General features: G+C 39.3%; 1 protein-coding gene across 21 annotated transcripts in view; it reads right to left on the reverse strand.

Annotated features, from left to right (window-relative positions):
* The window catches only part of CHL1 (cell adhesion molecule L1 like), a 219,986-nt gene that overhangs the window by 155,466 nt on the left and 40,949 nt on the right, over positions 1–23,571 (reverse strand). For 5 of the 21 annotated variants that reach the window (XM_082739891.1, XM_082739885.1, XM_082739889.1 and 2 more), the window contains exon 2: positions 5,765–5,861. The exons of 14 other annotated variants lie outside the window; for them this stretch is intronic. The gene's annotated coding sequence lies outside the window, so the exon portion shown is untranslated. Of the gene's footprint in view, positions 1–5,764; positions 5,862–16,349; positions 16,431–23,571 lie in introns of all 21 variants that reach the window. 2 more of the 21 variants (XM_082739880.1, XM_082739895.1) reach the window with 1 other exon arrangement.

Below are 23,571 nucleotides of genomic sequence, written 5' to 3' on the forward strand. Positions count from 1 at the left end.
AACCAAGATTTTACTAAGTTCCTTCCATCTCCTTAAATAACAAACCTGCATTATAGCAAATGTTATGGTTTGGGAGGTAGTGATCCTCAAGTGCTCAGTAACATGCAAATGCCTTAAAGTTTAAGATCTAAATGGTCATATACTAATGCCTTGATAGAGGCACTCTTCTTTTAAGAGTGTAAAGGTAGGGAGCACCTGGATGGCTCAGTGGGGCACCTTCAGCTTAGGTGATGATCTCAGGGTCCTAGGATTGAGCCCCACATCTGGCTTTCTCCTAGCAAGGAGCCTGCTTCCCCTACCCCTCTCTGCCTGTCTCTCTGCCTACTTGTGATCTCTGTCTGTCAAATAAATAAATAAATGAAATCTTAAAAAAAAAGAATATAAAGGTAGATGGCCATTTTTCAAGATTTCAAAAACGTGCTCTTTATACTTTGTTTTTGGGTCTGGTGTACTGAATGTTGTGTGAACTTATGCAAAAACAGCCATGCTAAAATTTTAGCATACAGATGAATCCCTGGAGTGCTGGACCCCACTGTCAGAAATTCTAATTCAAGAGGTACAGTGGAGGGGTCCAGGAATCTGCATATGTAATTAACACCCAAATCATTCTTTTACTTACTCAGTTATTCATTTAGTAAACTCATTGTGACAAATATTATGCTGTGTGTTAAGTCTTACAAATAGAGTGGTGAAAAAAAGTCCCTGCTTTTATAAACTGTTTTAATCCATAAATAAAAATATATCAAATGTAGATAGTGATAAGAACTAGGAACAGAAATCTATTCTAGTAGAGCAACGGCAAGCAAAGGTGAATAAGAGAACATGGTGGGGGTGGTACTCAGACAGAGCCTCTCAGATAAGATGCTGCTGATATTAAGTGACTCAGAGACGAAACCTCGAGAAACACTCCCTTTACACAGGAAAAATACAATCTGTGCCAAGCTTGAACTTGGTGTCAAATATTTCATATTTTCAAATTTCCTACTTCTCTTGGTACTTAGCAGTTCTCTCCCACGTCCCTGGAACTCCTATCCTCGCCCCCTCCCCTGCCCCCCTCCATAACACACATAATCACACATTATTAGAAAGCTGTTGCCAAAAGTTTAAAATAAAGAAGGTCTTGGCATAACTGTAGTATGAAAAAAAAAAGAGTTTGTTAACCAACAATGTGATGAAATTGCCAAAAATTCGGTGAGCCTAGGTAAAAGAAGTATGGTACCTAGAATCCAGGATGTGATAGTTACACTTTATTTCATTCCGCTCAGGAAACCTCTCCTAAGTTGTATCCAGGTCTAAGTGCTTGGATTTAAAACTGATTCAGACCAAGTGAGCTTATTCAGAGGCAAGCTCTCAAGATGGGAGGAGGGACTAGCACTAAATCACGGGGAGAAAAGTTGAAAGAGCTAGGGATGTTTCTGATTTCCTGCAAACAGATGAAGCAAGTAAGACATAAAACCTCTCTTCAAACATCTGAAGGTCATAGGAAAAGGATGAGATTTTGTTGTCTGTGGTCCCACAAGGCAAAAGGGAGAGAAAGAGATGCAAATTCCTAACCCCAGGTTTGCAATTATAGAAACGTAAACTCAAAAGCCTCAGGAGAAAGACGCCTCCCCTATTCGAGAAGAGGAAGTAGAGGTTGGTGACCACACACTGGGTGGCAGTGCGAAGGTCTTCAAGACCCAAGAGCACGGTGGCACTGAAGGGCCGCGGAGGCCTGCTATGAGAACCTGTGACGCACGATTCATGTTCCATGATTCATAATAGAAAGACTGACTGCCCCTATGAAACAATACTCCCTCTCACTCTCCCAGGCCTCTGGAACCAGAAGTGACGTCGGTGCTGCCTCGACAGTCAGCCGCGTGGGAAGAAGTCAGCAGCAGGTGGCCTTTCAAAGGGCCCTACATGTTCTTTCTGCGCTTGATCCCTCCTGGGGGGCTGCCCCTTTCTAGCATTCCTAGTCATCTCCCAAGAGGCCTCCACCGATCCGATCTGTCCACCCACCCTTAGAACAAGCTGCTTCTCTCCGAGGCTCTTGGTGTTCCCCAAAACTATCTTTTCAAGATGAGAAAATGAAATGAAATGAAACAACTTCAATGTTTCTCAGTCCCTTCGAATGATATGCTCATGATGTGTTCCATAAACATGCATTACCTGTATGGATTTTTAGCTGACTTTCCTACTTAAATAAAAATATCTTAAGATAGTATGTTCTCTCACAACTATAAAAGGGAAATCCTCACCATTTTACATGAAAATAAATATAATGAAACACAGCCAATTACGTTTTTTTTTAAATTTATTTATTTGACAGACAGAGATCACAAGCAGGCAGAGAGGCAGGCAGAGAGAGAGAGGGAAGCAGGCTCCCTGCTGAGCAGAGAACCCGATTCGGGGCTCCATCCCGGGACCCTGGGATCATGACCTGAGCTGAAGGCAGAGGCTTTAACCCCCTGAGCCACCCAGGCACCCTAGCCAATTAAGTTTTAAAAAGACATTGTGACCAGAGGACTCCCAGATTTTGAGGTCTGGACTCTTTTCATGAAAAGACACAGCAAAGTGTTAAAAAATGCGAGCACAAAACTAGCCTTTGACATACCCTGAAGTACCAGAAAAAATAATATAAATGAAATAAATGTTTGCTTTACACTAGGTCTATTATTTAATGATATTCAATCATAGAATAACTCTGATCACCTTATATCTCATCAGTGGTATCTATCCCATAATTTAGGATATACTGAACTGATTAAAGATACTGTCCCCATGTTAAGAGGGACACAAAGCCTCAAGATACTGAAGCTACCCAGTAGGGAAAACTTCAAGGAAAAATAAACTAGAGAATGGCAGGCACCATGGAAAATCCACAGAGACATCTTTAATCACCTATATCCTAGGACCCCCTTGAAATAGAATTTCCATGTAGGGACAACCACAGAGATAGGCAAGACTCAATTCTGGCTCCTAATGCAGTTCCCATTCACCTAGATTCCAGGGCAGTGATACAACGTTGTCCAGCTCAAACAATTCGCTCATTCAGTCATCCAAAAAATATACTCAGCAATGACTGTGTACCATGTGCTGTTCTAGATACTGGAAACACAAAACCAAAAAAACAGACAATGTTCCTGTCCTGACCTCCATAATTACATTGGGTCATGGGGGCAAGATAGCTAGTACACATAAGCCAGGGTTTCTCAACCTCAGCATGATGGACGTTTTGGGAAGGATCATTCCTTTGTTTGTAGGAGTCTGTCCTGTGCACAGAAAACAGGACTCTAATCACTAGATATCAGTAGCAACAGTCCCATTCCCCACCCCAGTTGTGACAACCAAAAATGTTCTCTAGATACTACTAAACGTCCCCTCACAGACAAAATCACCCTTGGTTGAAAACCACTGCTCTGAGGCCTTCTTCCCTACATCCAAAGCCAGAGTGCTGTACTGTGCAGTTCGAGGGAGAACCACTCACTGTAATTCCACGTGAAGTTATCCCTCAGAGTCGTGAAACAACCATACATCTGTCAGAAGGAGCAGCTCTGCTTTGCTGTGCTATTGCTGGAATTACATGCTCCAGTGGGAGACATGTTGATGTGGACGTTGAACAAAAAACGAGGGTAGAAAATACTGATCAAAGTTCCACTGAATTTTTAATTGCATTCATGAATACTGCTTCTCCTTTGTGGGTTCTTCTCTCCATCATGCACACAGAGACACACACAGAGGTCTGGAACCCTGTTCCTTTGTTTAACATGTCTTTACTTCTAAGCAGCAGCCCAAAGAAAGCAAAGAGGCAAAAGCATTATTGATGAACGGTTGCTGTGTCATTCTAGATAATTCACCGTTCTTTTGGAAATGAGAACATGAATCTCTGGAATTTTTAAAGTTGTAAGTATGTCAGTAGACAAAGGAAGAAATCTCCTTGATCCACAGACACCTTTTTTTTTTTTTAAGATTTTATTTATGTATTTGACAGCGAGAAATCACAAGTAGGCAGAGAGGCAGGCAGAGAGAGAGAGGAGGAAGCAGGCTCCCTACTGAGCAGAGAGCCCAATGCGGGGCTCGATCCCAGGACGCCGGGATCATGACCTGAGCTAAAGGCAGAGGCTTTAACCCTCTGAGCCACCCAGGTGCCCCCACAGACACCTGTTTTTAGACATTTGAATAGACTCATGCTTCTCAACCCTCACAGTCTAAAAGAATCACAGGTGTATGTTGAAAAGAGCAACCACCACCACCACCACCACCGCCACCACAAAATAGCTATCTGGGCTCCAGCTACAGTTTTGTAAGATTGTCCCAGAGAACCTTAAATCTGAAAAGTGCCACAGGTAATTATTACAGGCAGTCAAAGCTGAGAACTACTGTTCTAAGTTGTCGAGAAACACTGTGGAAAAATCATGCAAGAAAATATGGCCTGGGGGTTACCTGGGGGGCTCAGTCATTTAAGTGTCTGCTTTTGGCTCAGGTCATAATCCTGGGGTCCTGGGATCGAGCCCTATGTTGGCCTCCCCAGCTCAGCGGGGAGCCTGCTTCTCTCTCTGCCTGCCAATCCCCCAGCCTGTGCCCTCTCTCTGTGTCTCTCTTTGAGCCAAATACATATATAAAATCTTAAAAAAAAAAAAAAGAAAGAAAGAAAGAAAGAAAAGGTTTGCAGCACATGTATGGCCCCTTATCTCTGCATCTTCCAGACAGCAGATACCATGTTGCTTCCACCACACTTTGACACTTGCCCAAATAAATGAAAACCCTTAGCCTTTAGACTTCTTCCAGACAGGATACTAAGATAGTGTGTATACACACACACACACACACACACACACATACACATACATACACATCCCACCAGTTACCAAACACAAAGATGGTATGGTACTCATCTGTGCTCCTCTATGACCTAGAAGTTACTGAATTTCAAGGGCCACTTGAATGACCCCCACATTGTAAATCAATGTGGTATAAACCATGATCACTGAAAATGTCTGAAAATGTTTTCACAACCATATGAAACTCTAGGAAATCTTCCCTGCTGCCTTTGAATCATAACAACCGGAACTATAGTCTTTTCAGTAGATAAAGAAAGAATTTTTTAAACTATACACAATTAACTAAGTCACAACAAGTAGTTCAAAACATCCTTTTCCCCAGAAAACAACTGCTTTTTGAGACCGTAATTATAGTAGGAAGCCGGTGAGAAGGTTAAGAATGAAAGGGCCTATGAATAGCATTCTGAAAGGAAAAAAAAAAAATTCTGGTAAAATTTCAGAGGGCAGAAATGGGCCCCAGAGGGCAGACCCATTGTAGCTAGAGACAGAAGGCAGATGTTGGTGCATGAGCAGAAAGAAGAGCGGAAACAATTAAAAATACAAGTCTAACTTCTTTGCATGTTCTATACAGCCCTGCATGGTGTGGTGCCCACCACCTGCTCAGGCCTCTTTCCTTCCAGCTTCCTGTGTTCCAGCTATAGTTGTCATCCTCAAGACCCTAGAGAAGGCCTAGTCCTTTCTCCACTCAGACTGCAGAGCTCAACTTCTCCCAGCTCTGACAGGTCTCACCCTACTTTATGTCCTCAGAGACTGGCCTCCTCGCGAGCTGGGGCAGGGATGGTCACAAGTCACCACAGCAGGCTGGTTTCCCTGAGAAGCAGACCCTGGTCTGTTAATGAGGGATTGGAGATCAAAGACGGGGAACGGATAGGAAGGAAAGTGAACTGGACAAAAGGGAGAAGTACAGCTGTAATACAGAGTCGAGAGAGGTCTCAGCCTACCTTATAGGGAGGGGAGTTCTGGGGTGGGCATGATCCTTACAGCCGTCCTGAGTTGGGGATTCTATCCCTCCACACCAGGCCTTAGATGTGGGCTGCCCTGGAAAGGAGACATGACCTTGAGCAAGGGAGCACACTCTTCAGTGGAGGCAACCTGATGGGTTGGGAGGTGACTTGTGAGGAATGGCTGCTGGCAGCGTTCCAAGCAGGATGGGGAGCAACTGGTTCTCATAGACTGATCGGGACAGGACATTACAGAGTCTACCACTGTGACTTTAACTCATGGTCCCTCCGTTTTCTCCTCTGTAAAATGGGGATGATACTAACAACCTTAAAATGCATACAATATCATGTAAAGTTCTAAAAAATGTTAAAATTGCATCGATACTTAATCTATTCAGGAAAGGATATGGATACAATTTTGATCAGAGAGCAGTTTTTTTTTTTCAAGACTATTCCTTCCTTTCTCCCTTCATCCATTCACTCACCTGATAATTACGGAGCGCCTACGAGGTGGTAGGGATTTTCTAAAACCTGAAGAAAAATGTTACAAGTTTTTGTCCAAATCGAGCTTACATTTTAGTAAGGGAAAGAGAGAAAATAAGCATGTAAATAAAAAAGTAATTAGACTGTTGGGAGTATTAAATGTTAACTGAAGGATGAAGAAATGTGTTTCTTAAGATACTGTATTATTGGATTCCATTGGTGGGTCACAAAAATCCAAAACAAACCAACTTCATTAAGCAGGATTCATTGGCCTACAAACAAAACCTAGAGTTAAAGCAGAGGGAGAAATAGACCCATGGACCTCTGGATTCAGGAACCCAAACACCATCAAAGCTATCTTGCTTTACTGTTGTTTCTGTCTTGCTTATATGCGGCATCATTTGCTGTGACCAGCTGTTACTCCAGCTTGAGTTTACTAAATCTCCAGGGAAAACTCCTCATGATCAAATTTTTTTATTAATTTATTTATTTTCAGCATAACAGTATTCATTATTTTTTCACCACACCCAGTGCTCCATGTAATCCATGCCCTCTCTAATACCCACCACCTGGTACCCCAACCTCCCACCCCCCTGCCACTTCAAACCCTTCAGATTGTTTCTCAGAGTCCATAGTGACCAAATCTGCATTACCTGTCCCACCTCTAGAGCTATGGGAACTATAGGGCTATGGGAACATGCCTGCCTCATAATTTGATATATATACCCCCTTATGACCAGGGCTGTAACAGTAATGTTAGTAATAACTATGGAGCTTTTACCATGTATAAAATTTAATACAGTTAAATAATTTATCTACTAAAAAACAAATTCTAAGTATTATCATCTCGTCTTTACTGATGAAAAAACTAAGGCTTGAGGAGATTAACTTGCAAGAGCACCCATTAATAGTATATACACTGAAGGTCAAATTCAAGCCCACTTAAATCAGATCCAACCACACACTCATAACCACTAGATAATTATGCCATACTAAGGGTGGTTACTATATAGTTATATCATAATAACTATAATTATTTCATTACCTTAATTAATCCATGCTAATCGGTCTTCCATCCAACATGAAGGCATGATTAATTGGGCACTCACAAATGAAAAGCATATCCATACAGAGGCTGACTAAGTGGGAAATATTGTAAGAAAAAATAGCAAGGGAAATCAACGTGAAATACTATTTAATGCTACAATCTTTCAAACCAATCAGATAATGTTTAACCAATTTAACCAGACCTAATTCATGTCGGGGTTTGCAAGCTTCCTTTCAGTTGAGTGGGGTCTAGAGTACATTTGAAAACCTGTGAGGCACTGTGAAGGGTGTACTAGTCCAAAAGTTGGGGGGAAGAAAATGAAATTCCAATTCAGTAAATAAGCAATTGACCTTGAGTGGGTCCACATCTCCATTTTCTAACCTGTAGTGTGGTGACAGGAGCACTTAGGCTACCTAGTTAATTCATTTAATACGTATCCCTTAAGGGTAAAGATACAGATAAACACGAAAGCTCTTAGACTGTTAATCAAGCAAAACAAAGCAGTGAGGTTTTAAAATACCAAACAGAAAAAATACATATCTGTATTTTTTCTTCATCTGTGACACTACAAAAAAGATTAAACATTTAACAAAATATGGTCAATAGTTAACTTTGCAAAGCTGAAATGACTGTAATTTAAGTGAAGTGTAAAGATGTCCCAATCAAAACAAGTATTTACATATGTAAATAACTAACAAGGTATAAAATAAATCATTTTCCTCTTTCTGGATTTAGAAATTTTATAAAATTTTATTTTGACCAAAATAACTTTAGAAGAATTCTTATGTATTTAATAAGGGAAGTAGAAAACAATTTTAGTGGTCTTTCTAGATGTAATGGTTGAAAACTTTGGCTTGAAACCTCATTTTTTATCATTTTATTTTACAGTCCTTAGATTTCAATTCCTAACTCAGCTTGATATTTTTAGTTGGAAAACTAAATTCATTTTAAATAGGACTGTAAAACTGTGACAATTACAAAGGGAATGATTTGAGAAACCAGCCATAATGGGAAATTAAATGTCCCACCGAAACACTTTAAAGGCCTTTTAGCAGAAGAAATGTGTGCTATAATATTTAATCTAAGATAATAGAAACTTCTAAAATGTGGATTAAAGAAATGTAAGTCAAGTTGCTAAAAAGTGGAACTGCGTTACTCTTCCAAGCCCACTTCCCCAGTACAAATTAAAACCACAATGAGATACCACCTCATACCAGTCAAAATGGCTAAAATTAACAAGTCAGGAAACAACAGATGTTGGTGAGGATGCAGAAAAAGGGGAACCCTCTCAGACTGTTGGGGGGAATGCAAGCTGGTGCAGCCATTCTGGAAAACAGGGTGGAGGTTCCTCAAGAACTTGAAAACAGAGCTCTACCCTATGAACCAGCAATTGCACTACTGGGTATTTTCCCCTGAAGATACGAATGGAGTGATCGATCTGAAGGGGCACCTGGCCCCCATGTTTAGAGCAGCAACGTATGCTGTACTAAGAAAGGGAGACTGTATTGCCCAGGATGCTTAAGATGTTTTGATGTATTTCTTCCTTCCCCTTCCTTCTCCTGCTTTCTCTTGCCTCTTTGCAGTGAGTGTTGTGGTGTATACAGAGGCACTAATCTTTGATCTGTTTTGCATGAGGCTTCCTTCCACTGTAGGATCATTTATGATAGGCTAAATTAGCCTTTGATCAGAACCTCTGATTTACTTCTGGATTCTCAGCTTCATCACTGGGCTCTGAAATGTGTCTGCTCTCGCTGCCCTCCCCAGTTCGGCTGGTGATCGCAGTGATGGATGTCATTGGTTTGTTTCTTCTCTGAGGCCTCAAATATTTGCACACATGTGCAGTTCAATAAAAAAATGCTGTTTAGGGGGAGATGCCTATGATTTGTGTCAATGTTAAACATGGTATTTTCCCCCAACATGAATTGCCTTAGGGCAAAAATGGCATTTTGTTGAGAAAACACAATTTTCTCTCCTCAATGGATTTCACTGTAAGTCATTTGTTTGGTTGCACTACATAATTTCATGGATATCTTATTTGTGCAGTGTGTCATGTTACTACTTGAATCCTTTTAAATAACAATATAAGATCCAAAGTGTCCATTTATTAAAAAAGACTATGCAAGTTGTCCTGGGTTTCAGTGTCTCTTTGTCTTGAATATGAGAATGGTCATTTTACTTCAGTCTTCCCTCTGCAATGAAATCGTGACTGTTTTTCTACTGATAAAGGACTCCGCCTTCTGAAATTACCGAGAGAGAAACAGTAAATTTAAAAATTAAGAAATGGTTGTAAGACTGAATCCAACCCCATCAAAATCTTAAAAACCAACAGGCTCACAGTTACAACAAAAAACTGCAAAAGGATCACAAACCTGGGCTTACAAACAGAATTTTCCACACACTGTTCATTCTGGGATCATTTGATTTTCAGATGCCATTTCCCTAGTGATTTAAAATCGTCCTAAAGCATTTTAACAGCTTATCTATATATCCTAGCTTCCCTTTGGAGCCCTCACCGAGTTTTCCTCCCTTGGAGATCACATTTATTTGTGTACATGAATTGAGTGAAAGCAAATCCAATAAGACTCCAGTTGAAACAAACGTATTTTTGGCACCTCAATACTGAAATTATGTATGCATATTGGAGATGGTCCAAAGAACAGCCAAGAGAATGATGAAGGGAATGGAGTGCTTGGCTAAGGAAGAAATGTAAGGCTTCTAAATGTCCCAGAGTGGGTAAACAACAAAAAAGGAACATAACAGCTCATAAATATTTAAAAGGTGTAAACATCAAATATGGCTAGGGATGATTAATTCTGGACAAGGGCACAGAGTTAGTTCTGATTATATCATTGTAAAGAAAGGGGGGGACAAAAGAAAAGAAAGAGGATATGTTTAGTATCATTTTGAAACATGAAACATTATTTATGCAAAATATTCTAGCATCTAATGGGATCTTATCACTTTTGAACATCCCATTTCAAAAGATGCTGAGAAACTAACACGTAATTATGCCAAAGAAAAGAACATTTTTCTTAAGAAGTTAATTTTACTTATCTTCCACTTAGGCTTTCTTTTTTTTTTTTTTAAGATATAATTAATTAATTAATTAAAAAGAGTGTGAGCAAGGGGAGGAGGAGAGGGCCAGAGGATCTCAATCATACTTGGACTTCTGAATTGGGGCTTGATCTCATGACCCTGAGATCATGACCTATGCTGAAATCAAGGGTCAGACACTTAACCGACTAAGTGCCTTACCACTTAGACTCTCTTGAGAGAGATTTCCATTTTGCAGAATACTCTTTCCATAAAACCTCATGCTTCTACTTCCTAGTGGTCCTAAAGTTGAATTAGCCATATGCCAATGATAAGACCAGGTCCCACTTAGCCAGGTAAGGAAATCAGAGAGAGGAGACTTAAGGGAACATTAAAATTTATCAGAAACCAAGTCTGAGACTAGAAACTCCTAAGAAGATTGTCTACATTATAGAACCTAGAAAAGCAAGCCTGGAATTTAGCATAGAAGGTGCCCAAGGCAGCCAGATGCAGAAGAATAAAACTGGGGGTGCCTGGGTGGCTCAGGTCATGATCCCAGGGTCCTGGGATTGAGCCCCGCTTCAGGCTCTCTGATCAGCAGGGAGCCTGCTTCCCCCCCATCTCTCTGTCTGCCTCTCTGCCTACTTGTGATCTCTGTCTGTCAAATAAATAAATAAAATCCTAAAAAAGAAGAAGAAAAAGAAGATTATAACTGGACCATTTCCTTACACCATACACAAAAATAAATTCAAAACGGATGAAAAGACCTAAATGTGAGACAGGAATTCATCAAAATCCTAGAAGAGAACACAAGCAGCAACCTCTTTGACCTCAGCCACAGCAACTTCTGGCTAGACACATCTCCGAAGGCAATGGAAACAAAAGCAAAAATGAGCTCCTGGGACTTCATCTAGATAAAAAGCATTTGCACAGTGAGTAAACAGTCAATAAAAATAAAACTGACAGAATGGAAGAAGATAATTTGTAATGTGTTATCAAATAAAGGGTTAGTATCAAAAATCTATAAAGAACTTACCAAACTCAACACTCAAAACCAAATAATCCAGTCAAGAAATGGGCAGAAGACATGAACAGACATTTCTCCAAAGAAGACATACAAATGGACAACAGACACATGAAAAACTGTTCAACATCAATCAGCATCAAGGAACTACAAATCAATCAAAATCGCAATGAGATACCACCTCACATGGGTCAAAGTAACTAAAAGTAACAAGATAGGAGACTATGAATGTTGGTGAGGATGTGGAGAAAGGGGAACCCTTCCTACACTGCTGACAGGAATGCAAGCTGGTATAACCGCTCTGGAAAATAGCATAGAGGTTCCTCATAAAGTTAAAAATAGAGCTACCTTATGATCCAGCAATTGCACTACTGGGTATTTACCCAAAAGATACAAATGTAATGATCCAAAAGAGCACCACCCCCCAATGTTTATAGCAGCAATGTCCACAATAGTCCAACTACAGAAAAAGCCCAGATGTCCACCCACAGATGAATGGGTAAAGCAGTGGTATGTATAAGTATGTATAAGCACACACAAACACACACACAGGAACATTACTCAGCCTTTAAAAAAATGAAATCTTACCATTTGCAAACCATTTGCAATGATGTGGATGGAACTAGAGGGTATTATGCTAATTGAAATAAGTCAGTCAGAGAAAGACAATTACATTATGAAGAATTTAAGAAACAAAACAGAGGATCATAGAGGAAGAGAGGGAAAAATAAAACAAGATGAAATCAAAGAGGGAGACAAACCAAAAGAGACCCAAACACAGGAAACAAACTGAGTGTTCCTGGAGGGGAGAAGGATGGGGGAATTGGGCAACTGGGTTGTGGGCATTAAGTAGGGCATGTGATGTAATGGGCACAGGGTATCATATACAACTAATGAATCACTGAACCCTATCTCTGAAACTAATACATATATGTTAATTAATTGAATGTAAATAAAATAAAATGTAAACAAAAAATTTTTTAAAGCAATTAAAAAAAAAAAAGATGTCCCAGGACCAATCCATCAGGATAATGTTACCCTCCCTTCATTCTTCCTCTCCTTTCTTTCTGCCCCCATCTTTATAAAGCATCTAGTATATGCTGGGTTCAATGTTCAGGGTTAACAATGCAAATATGTATTTGAACTGGACACTGCCCTCAAAAACATATTCATAAGACAAATATGTAAACAGTTAATTGCAACTGAGCTGAGGGCATATAAACACAATTAAAACAAGACAGAGGTAGGATCAGCCAATTGAGTTGCATTTGTGCAGGATAATAGGGTTCTCCAGAGAAACAGGACAAACAGGACATACAGATAGATAGATACAAAGAAATTTATTATATAAAGGAATTGGCTCACATGATATTATGGAAGCTGAGAAATCTCATGATCTGTTGTCTACAAGCTAGCAAACCAGCAAAGCCAGTGGTGCATTTCAATATGATTCCAAAGGCTCAAGAACCAAGACAGGGCAGAAGAGGGGCAACCCGGCTCAGAGAACAAATTCACGCTTCTTCCGCCTTTTTGTTCTACTCAGGTCCTCAATGAATTGGATGGTGACCACTCAAATTGGTGAGGGAGATCTTTATTCAGCCTACCAATTCAAAAGGCTAATGTCCTGTGGAAACCGACTCACAGACACACCCAAAAATAATGTTGTACCAGCCGTCTGGGAATCCCTTAGCCCCCGTCAAGCCGACAGATAATTCACCACCATATGCAGTGTCTACAGCACACTGCACTGAGAACATTTCAAAAATGAAAGGTTGTTATATCTTGTCCTCTCCAGAGTGTAGGAGCCAAGCCCTGACATAACTAAACATGTGAGTGGTCTCTGACAGTGGATCTGGATGCCACTGGAAAATAATCAACACCTTTATGAAAATTTCACAGGCCAGCAAGGGGAGGCAGCTATAATCTTCTCTCACATAATAGCACTTTGCTAAGACAAATTAAAACACTACTCTCTCTCTCTTACCTCCTAGGGCATGCAGCCTAGTCTCTGATATAATAGAACCCACCGGAGCCCATAAATCAGTGGGAGGAGCAGTATGTAGAGATAAGCACCATCAACCAGTCTCAGCAGGTGACCTAAGGTGACACACCATATTTAACAAAGCCCATATTTTTTGTGTGACCTTCTGCTACAAAAATACAGTCTCTGTCATTCAACTGCTTAAGCCTTCTGTTAAGATGTATGGATAATATTATCTTTGGATAAATTATATATAGATACAACTGAAATGCATAGGTGAACTTAATCTGCTATGCACAAATTCAAACTCATAAAATTTCTAACACTTAAATTGTAGATTGTGCTGTGAACAAATTCAAATAAATCTGGGTGTTGAAAAACAACAAAAAGGACAAAATTCATATTCATATATCACAGTCTAATAAGAGCCCTGGAAATCATTTCACTTTTTTTTTTTTTTTTTTTTTGAGAGGCTCTTTTGAAGGGAGGAGAAAACTCCAAATGAAAAAGTTTCAGAAGAAAATTGATGCTTGAATGTGTGTGGAAGGGGAGAGGAGATGTCCAAGGACTACGACTCCATAAACATTTCCTAGAAAATACAAAAGCTGAATTTCTCAAACATCCCAAAGAAAACTGATGGCAAGAGAACTGATTTTGTAGAACTAAGTAATAATCTGACCAGTCATCAAGAAAAACACAGGAAAACGAATGTATTTCAATAAAATAAGGAGTGAGCTGTTAAGAGTAAACAGATGTTTTGCAGGTTGCCATCCATTTTCATGATGTCAAAAGACGCAATTATTAATACATCATGACACAACCACAATTAAGATTTCTCATAGTAGTATAACAACTTTTTAAAAAAATTTATGCCCTAGACATTATATTTCATCCTTTAATTTCTGAAAAGACTTATGTAGGTTTCTTATGAATTAGAAATTTATTTAGGATGAGATCATATATTGTTTTTTGTTTTTTTTTTTTTTAAAGATTTTTTTTAAATTTATTTATCAGAGAGAGAGAGGGGGAGAGAGCGAGCACAGGCAGACAGAATGGCAGGCAGAGGCAGAGGGAGAAGCAGGCTCCCTGCTGAGCAAGGAGCCCGATGTGGGACTCGATCCCAGGACGCTGGGATCATGACCTGAGCTGAAGGCAGCTGCTTAACCAACTGAGCCACCCAGGCGTCCCGAGATCATATATTGTTTTTAACACAACAATGTACCCCTCATTACCAATCATCATCAAAAGATCTGATTAGGGGCGCCTGGGTGGCTCAGTGGTTGAGCCACTGCCTTCGGCTCAGGTCATGATCTCAGTGTCCTGGGATCGAGTCCCGCATCGGGCTCTCTGCTCAGCAGGGAGCCTGCTTCCTCCTCTCTCTCTCTGCCTGCCTCTCTGCCTACTTGTGATTTCTCTCTGTCAAATAAATAAATAAAATCTTTAAAAAAAAAAAAAAAAGATCTGATTAATCAGATTTCAAGAAAGGTTTTCTCCAAGAATATGAGTGTATATTGGAAATGCTTTTTAATCATCTAGTAGACCTGCAGATCAAACAGAATTGGAAACCCCGTGCAGGGTAGCCCTCTTGGAGCCAGACCCAAAGGAAGGATCTAAATATAGTGGAAGGACAAAACCACTCCAGTGCATGAGACAAAGAGACCATATTTATTCAAAGCACACACACAGAGAGTTCCCTCATAGACTTATTCTTGGAGTAGCCCTCCATTCATTTGGAAAGCTCCTCCTGGTTACCAGGCAATAAGTATGCTAACACGGACTCAGAGTCAAGGTGTTTTCATCTGTTTCCACATTATTTTCATCTGTTTCTTCATTACTTCATAGTTACTAAGATCCTAGTTTACAACCAGCATATAAAAAGATTCTGCATACACCAGATAATATCTTAATTCTTCAGGAGTATGCAGTCTATCAGTAATGATGTGCATTCTCAAGAAAATAAGAATATTATTCTTTCATTCATGTCATTTGGGAAAAAAATTACCTTTTTTTTCTTTAATCACTTTGTCTTTAAAAACTCGTAATGATACTAAATTATTGACATTTACCAAACAATATTATGGACTAACCACACTGCTACTAAGTGTTACCAAAATAATCCAACTTAACCTGTATCTGTAGGCAATTATAATTATTATTATTTCAGTTTTATGAACTAGAAATGGAGGTTTAAAAGGGCTGAAATAGCTTCCCTATAACCACATCATTGTTTGTCTGGCCTTGGAAAGTGGATTCTTCTCACTCTTCCAAACTCTTTGAAATTAGTTACAATTCAGCCTGGTACTGCACAAAGAATTTGGGAAAAACAAAAAACAAAAAAACTCCAAAGGAGGATTCAGGTCAGATTTCACATTGATCCAAATCCAAGGGACAGATACTAAAGCCGAAAGCCCTTTGGACCATGAAGGGGTGAGCTCTGTTTGACCAATGAAAATATAGGTTTTCTAACTAAAACTTCAAGCCTCCTAAGAAGCCGACCTTCTCAGATCCCAATGGTGAAATTCATTTTCTTTCTTTTTTTTTTTTTAAAGATTTTATTTATTTATTTGACAGAGATCACAAGTAGGCAGAGAGGCAGGCAGAGAGAGAGGAGGAAGCAGGCTCCCTGCTAAGCAGAGAGCCTGATGAGGGGCTCGATCCCAGGACCCTGAGATCATGACCTGAGCTGAAAGCAGAGGCTTTAACCCACTGAGCCACCCAGGCGCCCCTGAAATTCATTTTCTATAAAAAATGATATTTAGGTAAATACCAGGATTTAACCTTCAAATATGCCAAGAGGTCAGCTCACCGAAAAATAACTTTTAGTTAAGGATTTTGCCCTTTCAAAAATAAGCCAGCATTTTAATGAACCTTAACAACAACCACCACCATCCTCACATGTTGTATACCTGTCCATACCCTCTGTCCCTCCCTCTGGCTACACTCTTCTATCATGCTTTGCAATACTTAAATGCATTCAAAAATGCATAAAGCAAATAATTAAGAAAAACATCCTTACCGGTAAGTTAAGTTCCCCTTAGTTGCACTAGGGTATGTCTGCAGTATTAAGACAGGGTCATTGTTTGCAGTTTTAGAACACCTAGAGATAGATTTGAAAGTTGTAATTATGGAGATAATTTCCACCAAAAAAAAAAAAAAAAAAAAGACCACTTTTAGGGGCTCCTGGGTAGCTCAGTCAGTTAAGTGGCTGACTCGTGATTTTGACTCAGGTCATGATCTCAGGGTCCTGGGATGGAGCCCTGTATAGGGGTCCACGCTCAGCTAGGATTCCGCTTGCGGATTCTCTCTCTCCCTCTCCTCCCTGCACCCCCCACCACTTGCACACACCCACGCTCTGTTTCTTTCCAAAATAAATAAATTCCTTCAAAAAAATTTTTAAAAACACTTTTAAATTCATGTTTATTTTTTTCTCAGTTAAAAAAATATTGGTTTAATTTTTCGTTCTCTCCACCCCCCCCCCCAAAAATTCCCAAATGCCTGAACAATAACACCGTTCTGGTGCTATAAAAAGACATCCTACAGATTCTTATCTATGAATGAATGAAGCAGAGAGGACAGAGATGCAGAAAACAGCCACATAATTACACTTCTCATTGAAAAAGTTATTGACATGTCTTCTCTCACAAATTCAAGTATTTTGCAACAGGCCACAGTATACAGGAATTTCTACTTGGCACTCCTCCATGACCTGTTCTTCATAATAGCCACTTGCTTTTGTCTGAGGCTGTAACCAATGTGTCAACATAGAACAGTACAGCCTAAAACGAAGAGTGCTCTCTCAGGAAGCTCTCTCCAAGACCAGAACTCAATGAATCACACAGTTAACATAAGCCTTCAATTCAAGAGACCAGCTCTTACCCAGGTGTGCTAATTCCAAGGCCCCCATCTCTTTAAAAAATCGACATAAGGAATAAGAGAAGTGTTTCAACCAATACACACAGTCCGTTTACTGTTAATTCCTGGATGATTTGAGGATTGGCTCTCAATCCCTAAAAGATTGCTTATAAGCCTTTTTTCAGATGCCGTTCTGTTGAGCATAAGGACAGTCAAAAAAGTCAAAGAACTGGTTTTGCATACCAGTTGTCATAACTTAACGAGCATCATTCAGAAGAGCTAAATTCTATCCAGTAATTCTAACTCATTCTGGTAGAAATTACTAATTAAAGATAATTATAAAACTACAATATTTTTGGCTCTACAAAAGAGAAGAATGGTTAAAATATCCAAGCAACTCAATTCCCTTTCTTTGCATTATTTGACAGTATCTTTGGCCTTAATCCAAAAGCTGTTGCCAAAAAGTTATAAACAGATTATAATCCTTCACAGAGAACTTCACACCAATACACTGAAAAACAAATTCTACCCTGGCAAGTGTAAGAATAGTCCCGAATGCTGTCCAACTGACCAAGTGACACACTGCACAGACTGTGCCCTGTCTACTTGGTTTAGTGACCTCATTGCAAAGCCTTTAGGCCTACTTTTGACACCATTATTATTTGCATTATTGTAATACAGAGATTTGTTTACAGAAGACTAACAATGCATAAAACAACATTTACTATGGCTCCTAGTCAGTGGGTCCATGGCACACATTGATAGAGTATTACTGAGTTTATTGAGTTCTACAGGCTAACAGAAGAGTTTGACCTTACTAGAGGAGCACAGAAAATCACCATCATTTTGTTGTGCCCAGCATCTTCTATGTGTTACAGCCATCACTCAAAAGAGAAAGGAAGAAACGAAGTATTTACCCATGTTGATTACAAATGGGATCTGCTGACATCCTGCCTCACTAAATGAGGCTGAACTTAAATGATGTGATGTAGAACGTCCTCTATCTATCCCAGGGATAAGGTAAGTCACACGTGGGTATTTGTATAGCCAGGGGGCCATGTTTATAGGTCCAATATTAAATCTCTCTGAGACGTTCTCTCCAAAACCCATCCATGTCATACAGCCACTGCAGGGGGGCTTTTCCCAATGGCTCCCACCTTCTTAACACTCTCAGGGACACCCATGACAACAGGGATCAGTGCCCGTGCTGAATTAGCCATCCTCTCACTGAGCATTTTCAAGACTGTTGTTTGGCATTAGGCATGAAGACTGTAGCTGCTGATCAGACTTATTTGTATGCTCACAGCAACAGCATATGCCTGCTGAGCTCTCATCTGCTTCATTCGACTTGGGTTGAGAAAGCATTCCCATTAATCATGGATATAAGTTCTTTGTAACTAATCCCGTCACCGTTTGTGTGTGTATGTGTGTGGGGGGGGGGGCACGCACGCGTGCACGAGTGCGGCATTGGTGAATATGAAGGATTATCTCTTATTATTAGGTCTTGCATAATTTTATGTTACAGGTATATGATCTCTAAAATGGGGTACACAGACAATCCTTTAGAATGCAACACTTTTATATGTGTGTGTGTGTGTGTATACACATATATATATATTTTAAATTATAACATATATTAAAACCTTTATGTTGACATTAAAATAATTATATATACATCTATGAGTGTACATGCTATTTTAAAATCATTTTATCTCACTTCTAATTCTTGTTTCCTTTTCTGTTTTCTTGTAGTAATATTTAGCATACTCTGTGTCTGGACAGTTGGGATATGCATATATTGGAGGTATAGGCTCAACCAGTTTAAGTGATAAGAGTATGTACACACACACAACCATACAGTAGTCTAAGAAAAAGTCTTTCTCATTTTACTTTTATGGTATTTATCAGGATATATAATTCTTTGAATTTATTTAATCTACAAGACTTCTTCCTTTCTCCCACCATCATTGATAGATAGCAATATCTTATTTTCTATTCTTAGCAAATAGTTGTTTGTTTCTTTTTCCAAAGTCCCTAAGTTTCCTCTACTCAAGAGATTTGAATAAATATACCTACCAAATGCAAAGGGGAGAAAAAATAGAAAAACTGATGGGAAAAATCTAAAGAATTTTGAAGTATATTAAAGCAAAATAGGTCTTTAGGCCCTTGTTGGTTGGTTGCTTTTTTACTGAGGGAAGAAAAAAGCATAAATGAAAAATATACATAAATACACAGTGCAGGTATATCAAATTAAACTGCACTCACTTAAGGAAACAAAACTCGGAAAGAAAGAAAAAGCACACTAGAGAGAGAAATGGAACTTCCTCAACAGCAAAAGGCATTCAAGGTGGGAAGGTGGGGGCACCTGGGTGGCTCAGTTGGTTAAGCAACTGCCTTCGGCTCAGGTCATGATCCTGGAGTCCCAGGATCAAGGCCCACACCGGGCTCCCCACTCAGTGGTGGTCTTCTTCTCCCTCTGACCCTTCCTGCGCCTCTCTCTCACTTTCTCTCTCTCTCAAGTAAATGAATAAAATCTTTTTTAAAAAATTAAAAAAAAAAAAAGTGGGAAAGTGGATGAGGTTGGTCTACTCAGTGAATAGCACACTTGTGGTAACAGCTCTGAATCAGGTAAACTCAGGTCCTCAAGCCTTCCTAATACGGACATCTTACTGCTGGGGTTATTTAGTATTTGAAAATAGTGTTTTCCACACAATGTGGCCCCTGGAAGCCAAGCAATGACTTCATCAGGGGCTTAGTGAAAGAAGTGGTGATCTCTTCCAATCCTGGAGGAAAAGTTGGCTACATAAGAATTATTTGGAGATAATATATCACTTTTCTACATGGCACCTTGCTAGCATATTTTTAAGGTGAATTCTCTTTACTTACTGAATTTATAACATATTATATGTAAATTGCAAAGGCATTCTAGACAAAATTAACTAAGGACCAAACGGTTGTCATAATATTCTTGCTAGTTTTCACTCTGTATTTTACACAATAAATCTTGAGTTCAATGAAAGCACATTTGTACTATTACTTAACCCCAGGGTCACTGCCTGGCCCCATAATGAAGCTTAATAAATACATTTTGGGTGAATTAATGATTGAATGTATGAAAGCTACACATACCAAAAAAAAAAAAAATAGCACTAACTCACTCAATCTGACAGTCACGGATATATGACTGTCACAACACCATTAGGGGAGGGGTCACCACCCTACTGCCACTGTGCCTTTCAAAAGGGACACTGTAAAATACAGAAAAAAGAGACAGAGAAGCTGAAAATAAAGTGAGCCTGTCCTTACTCCCTGTGTGACTTCAGGCTAATGACATAACCTCTTGGAATGTCAATGGTCTTATAAGTAAATAAGGGATAATAGTATCTATCTTGCAGGACAGGTTTGAAAGATAAGGACTAGCTTGTAGAAAAAGGCTTAGTTCAGGGCAGGGATCTCGAAGGGCAGTAACCAGAGAGGCAGCACAGATCCCTGTAACCACCCAGAGGCAGTCAAGGAGGCTGGGAGAATCACTTGATCAGACATCACCGAAACTCAGTCAATGGGAGGAAACCACACTGCCCCAAATGGTGACCCAGGAGCCTTGGTAAATGCTCTATAAGCCACATGTGTGAGCAATTACAGGTCTTATTCTCGTAAGACAGAAAAGGATTTCTTCAACAATGTTTTTCAAGCTTGTGAGTTCTTTAAGCCCGGTTGGGGGTGGGGGGGACTCTTTAATTTTTGCCTCCCTAGTACTCAAGCACAGTGGCTGTCATAGTGTCAAATATCGATTGCTTAATAAATGTACACTGAATGAAAATACCTATTCTGTATGTTTGTGGTGTGTGTGTGCATGTGTACAGTGTATGTATGTATTTGGAATCAAGAGTGGCTATTTTTTTCTGTTTTCATTTTACTTTATTTTAAAAATATACCTAATCTCAACTAATCTTCAAAACACTGGAGATGATTTAGGGATTTTAAACAGACTGAGAGCACCTCAGCTTTCAGTCAATATTTGGGTCAATATTCTTAAAAAATAGGGATTGAACACACCTCTCATTCTCTCAACAACAAGCATGTACCTGGCAGGAATGAGCTCTTGATTCAAATAGTTGAAGTCCATATGCTCAAAATGTGTACCAAGATGCTCAATCTGATTCTTTTGAATGAATATAGTATCTTTTAGAAAGAAAATGACATACGATGCCTATAATATTCCTTAGAATATAAGCTGAGAGTACAGTAAAAATGAGCAGACAACAGAAATTCTTTAATATGCTTAACATAAAATGATGCACAATAAAATAAAAACTAAATCAACAGCAAAAGTTGTTTTGGACAATGATTTATAAGCAAATCCTTATACAAGCAATATGAAAATGCTAAATTTTGTGCTATATATTAACTAACTAGAATTTAAATAAAAACTTGGAGAAAAAATATTGAGTTTGTTCCTATGAATATATTTGAAGAAATACTCTGAAAGAAAATAGACCCTGATAGTTCTGATCACTATTTCAGCATGTGTTTACTCAAAACAATACTGATCCCCTGCTAAGGGTTAAATATGATTTTTCTTCTATCACTAATTGAAAACATACTTTGTGTTGCATGTTGTACTAAATAATTTATCTGTTATTCACAAGTGCCCTCGAAGTTAGGTACAACTGACTCTAATTTTATAAAAGATGCACTGAATTCAAATAGATTAGGGAGCCTGTACAAGGTCATGATAGGAGCAGTGTCACAGTCATGATGGGAAGCTGTCCATGTAACTGGAAGCTCATGGCTTTATCTACACTAGCCTGACTTCCTTATTCCACCATTCATGTAATATACCTTGAGTTTGAGGAAAGGACTACATGGTAGTTATTTTTTGTGTGTTTTTAAATAAATAAAAAATATATACTTTTTGAAGTCATACATTTATCTATCATAAGGAGGCTAAAGCATCATGTAGAGAAATTTGCAAAGTATATTCCAGGGCAAGTCAGAAGACCATGTGAATTTTATTGCTAGCTCTATCATTAACACTGCTTATTAATAGCAAGTTTCTTAACCAATTTAGGTCTCAGTAGCCTCATTTACAACATGAGAATGCTGACAATTATTTTTTACAGTTTCTTTTTGCCTTAAAAGTTTATGACTGCAGTGAAGGAGTGCCTGGGTGACTCAGTCGGTTAAGCAGCCAACTCTTGATTTTGGTTCAGGTGGTGATCGCAGGGTCCTGGGATGGGGCCCTGTGTTGGGCTCTATGCTCAGCGGGGAGTCTGCTTGAGATTCTCTCTCTGCCCCTCTCCTGCTCATGTGTGCTTGAGCTCTCTCTTTCTCAAATAAATAAATAAATCTTTAAAAAAAAAAAGAGAGAGCTTGCAATTACAGGAAAAAATCGCTCTGAAAATGGAGCTGAAAGAGTAGGGCAAATAATATATTAGAGAAGGTGGGGTCATCAATGTTTATACAAGAGAAGACTAAATGATTAGAAATCCAAATGGTGGAAAGATGAATACACAAAACAGATAGATCAAAATGAATAAAATCTTGAAAGATACAGATGAGGTGAATATGACTAAGTTTTCTATGACCTTGGACTTTCATAACTTAAAGGAGGAGAGATTCCCTCAGAAATAAATGGAGAGTAAATCATATACAATAGAATTCTATTACCATGACAGGTCATAAATGTCAAAGAAATACCTAGCTTCCAGAAAGGTTGAGACCTATTTTTGGCAAGTGAACTCAGAGTTTATTAATAGAGAGCAGGGTTGGGGCACCTGGGTGGCTCAGTGGAGTAAGCCTCTGCCTTCAGCTCAGGTCATGATCTCAGGGTCCTGGGATCGAGCCTTACATCGGGCTCTCCGCTTAGCAGGGAGAATGCTTCCCCTTCTTTCTCTCTCTGCCTGCCTCTCTGCCTACTTGTGATCCCTGTCAAATAAATAAATAAAATCTTAAAAAAAAAACAGAGAGCAGGGTTTAGACCCTACTTTAAGAGTATTTGAGACTCTGCCATTTGAGAACATCATGGAGAACCAATATACCTCTCAAGAACCCTTCCCTTCTCTATGGATGGCTGACCTCTTAGAAGGACCTGAATCTGACCAATGCTATCAATGACACGCCAGAACTTTGGAGTTTTGAGCCAGTCCCAGTGTGCAGCACACAGCCGTGATCAATAAATACTTTTTTGAATGAATGAGCTCAGCCACTTCCTAGCTGTGTCACCTTGGGAAAATTATGCAACTCCTCATTTTCTCTGCAATCAACTGTGGGAGGATTTATTCCAAGAGGTGAGGATCAACGTGACTAATCCCCTACAGGATCCCCTACAGGAATCCTTCTCAGAGAGGAAGATTTCTCATAGGAGTTTATGGCAGTTTGTTATA

The sequence above is a fragment of the Mustela nivalis genome (genome assembly GCF_964662115.1).
Source record: "Mustela nivalis genome assembly, chromosome: 1".
In the NCBI taxonomy this organism is placed as follows: domain Eukaryota; kingdom Metazoa; phylum Chordata; class Mammalia; order Carnivora; family Mustelidae; genus Mustela; species Mustela nivalis.